This window comes from Marmota marmota, unplaced genomic scaffold, assembly GCF_001458135.2.
Source record: "Marmota marmota marmota unplaced genomic scaffold, marMar, whole genome shotgun sequence".
NCBI classification, from domain to species: Eukaryota; Metazoa; Chordata; class Mammalia; order Rodentia; family Sciuridae; genus Marmota; species Marmota marmota.
In genome coordinates this window covers 71,652,366-71,655,913 of record NW_026000026.1, presented here as the reverse complement: position 1 = coordinate 71,655,913, position 3,548 = coordinate 71,652,366, and the positions used below count along the sequence as shown (strand labels likewise).

The following is a 3,548-nucleotide window of genomic DNA, read 5'->3' as shown; positions in this document are numbered from 1 at the left end:
TGGTAGGGCACTTACCTAGCATGTGTGAAGCACTGGGTTCTGATTCTCAGCACAACATAAGTAAAGATCCATTGACAACTAAAAAATATATATTTTAAAAAAGAGAATTGCTTAAACTCATCTCTGTGCTGGAGGCATAATATGATTTATCACTTAAAAACTTTTTTTCTTTTTTGAAGTGAGTGTTAGGGATAGAATCTAGGGCCTCTCACATACTAGGCAACAGCTCTATCACGGAGTCATACCCCCAACCTTTTTTTTTAGTTTAAATCGCTCTCAAATTTGTCATTTAAAAAAAAATCTCACATGGGGGCTGAAGCTGCAGCTCAGTGGCAGAGGACTTGCCTATCACGTATGAGGCACTGGGTTCGATCCTTAGCACAATATAAAAATGAAACAAAAGCATGCTGTCCATCTACAAACATAATTTTTTTTAAATCTCACATGAATAATGTGTTACCTTTTATGTGACAACAGGAAAAATAAAAATATATACTTGTGGGGCTGGGAGTGTAGCACAGCAGTAGATACCTTCCTTGCCTAGCGCGTCTGAGGACTTGGGCTCAGTCCCAAGAATCACAAAATAAAACTGTATTTTCATTAAAAAATTCTAAAAGAATATATGACTGGAGTATAGAGTGCAGGATAGGTGGGAGTAGGGGTGGAACCAAGACTTCACTTATCTGCCCTTATATTACTTTTGATTATGAGCTGTATGACTGTAACCACCTATTCAAAATGTACTCAATAAAAATAAAACAAAAAACCTGACACTCCAAATTTCACAATAAGGTTTTCCTCCACCCATACTACTCAACTCCACATTGACCCATTATTCCTAATTCATATAACCAGAATCATCAACTCATCAGTTTATACTAAAGCCTTAAGGCTTTCCAGAATGAAGCTTGTGCAAAGCTGATATTCTTGCATTATATAACAAATTGTTACAGTAACAACATGTAACTTTTTATTCAGTAAGTATTTTCAATGTCTTCAAAATTTGCCTACTAAAATTTCAAAATCCTATTTCCTGATAATGTATTTCTAGTGATGATACTTTGTGGAATAAACCCTTTCCACCTTAACAAACTTAAAATCTTCATAAAAGTTTTTTTTTTTTAAGTTCATTTTCATGGAAAATAACTGAACTTGAAAATAATATATCTTAAGTCATGATTACCCAAAATGATAATTTAAAAAAAAAATTTTTAGTTATAGATGGACACAATGTCTTTATTTTATTTATTTATTTATTTTTATATGGTACTGAGGATTGAGCCCAGTGCCTCACACATGCTAGGAAAGCGCTCCACCATTGAGCTACAACCCCAGCCCCCAAAATGATAAATTTGCCATGGAAGATTTACAGCAGTACATGCTAATTTCACTGGAAACTTTTTTTTTTTTAAGAGAGAGGGAGAGAGAGAGAGAGAGAGAGAGAGAGAGAATTTTAATATTTATTTTTTAATTTTCGGCAGACACAACATCTTTGTTTGTATGTGGTGCTGAGGATGGAACCCAGGCCGCACTCATGCTAGGCAAGCGCGCTACCACTCGAGCCACATCCCCAGCTCCTCACTGGAAACTTTTCAGTACCTTCTTTCTATTTCTCCCTTGTTCAGATTATGAGTATAAGCTCTGAGATGCTATTAAAAACAGTGACTCATCTTGTTTACCTAAAGTTTGAATATAGAATATACAGGACAAAATTGCCATCCCTGCCAAAAATGGCCTCTAAACTAATGGTTCTCAACAAGGGTGATTTTGCTCTCAGGAGACACGGCAATGTTTAAAGAATTTTGGGCTATCACAATTAGGTGGGTTTTACTGGCATCTAGTGGATAGAGGCCAGAAATGGTACAAAAGCATAGGAAACCCCCTCAAAACAAAGAATTATCTGGCCCAAAATGTCAATATGTTGCTGTTGAGAAATTCTGCTCTACATTATAGATTTTAAGTAACTCTAAAGGAAATGACCCAGATGACTTACTACTGGAGAAAAATCAGGATGGGATTTCTATGCTAGCCTGTTGTGTGTTGTTATTGTTGTTGTTTGTGGTGCTAGGGATTGAACTCAGGGCCTTGTGGTAAATTGTCAGAGAAAAATAAAAATCTCTATAAGGTTTGTCCTATAATTTTAGAGATGTATTCAATTTCTGGTACATGCCTCAAGAAAAAAAAATTCCTCTGCCACACCCTTCCACCATGGTGCTCTGCCTCGCCTTGGGCCCAGAGCTACAGAGCTGGCCATCTATGGATTGAGACTGCTGAAACCTTGAGTGTCAGCTTAACTTTTCCTCTTCAAAAAAAAAAAGAAAAGAGGAAATTTCAATGAAGTATAAAGCTATCTTTTCTAATTTATGTTTAAGTGAAGGTAGAAACTGGAAGCAGTGGCACATGTCTGTAATCCTAGAGATTCAGGAGGCTAAAGCAGATAAACTGCAAGTTTAAAGCCAGTCTCAGCAACTTCACAAGACCCTGCCTCAAAACTGAAAAAAATTAAAAGGGCTGGGGATGTAGCTTAATGATAAAATGCCATTAGGCATACACCCAGTACTCCCCCCAAAAGTGAATGTATATAAACACACACACACAAATAGGCCTAGAAAATTTATTGAAAGAAAAATTTTAATATTAGTTGTCTTAATGAGAGAGTTAAAGAGTTGATGGGGAGGCAAGGACTTTTACTTTCCATGTTATATCTACTATATATACACTGAACTTTTCACCAGACTGTATTAATTTTATAATAATTTTAAAAGGAGATTTCATAGTTATATATATACAGCATATGCATACATTCTTATGACAGAAAAACAAAAATTATAAACCTCACCAAGTTTGTTCTTTAGGAACTTTCTATTTTTCTTTCAACTTGCTTAAAAAATATAAAGATTATGATTCTGAAAGTAACAGAAACTGTTTTTCTTTTATTTTTATTATTTTTTAGTGCCAGAAAAATATGGAACACTTCCCAAATTTGTGTGTCATCCTTGCACAGGGCCAATACTCATATCTTCTCTGTACCATTCCAAATAAAAGCTGGTTTTTTAAAAAAATTTTAACCCAACATCTACTATTAATCATTGGTATATTTCAATAAGACTCTTCTATTCAAGGCCTTAGCTAAAGAATACACTCAATATAGGGCCTGGGGTTGTGGTTCAGTGGTAAAGCATGTGTGAGGCACTGGGTTCAATTCTCAGCACCACATAAAAATAAACGAAGGTATTGTGCCCATCTACAACTAAAAAAAATTAAAAAAAAAAAAACATTCAATAGGCCTAAAGAAATATAAAAGAGATATTTACCCCAGTGTTTAAAAAAAAAAAAAAAAGGCTAGTCAGGCATGGTGTCATATACCTCTACTCTCAGCAGCTTGGGAGGCTGAGACAGGAAAATCACAAATTCAAAGCCAGCTTCAGCAACTTAGTGAAGCCCTAAGCAACTCATGGTGACTCTATCTCTAAATAAAATATAAAAATGGGCTGGGGATGTGGTTCAGGGGTTAAGCACCCCTGGGTTCAATTCCCAGTACCAAAAAA

General features: G+C 35.5%; 1 non-coding gene across 1 annotated transcript; it reads right to left on the bottom strand.

Annotated features, from left to right (window-relative positions):
* Positions 1-2,959: 2,959 nt before the first annotated feature.
* On the bottom strand, positions 2,960-3,062 carry LOC125619283. Its single transcript, XR_007350771.1, has one exon. It is a non-coding gene; the product is annotated as a U6 spliceosomal RNA (small nuclear RNA).
* Positions 3,063-3,548: the final 486 nt, after the last annotated feature.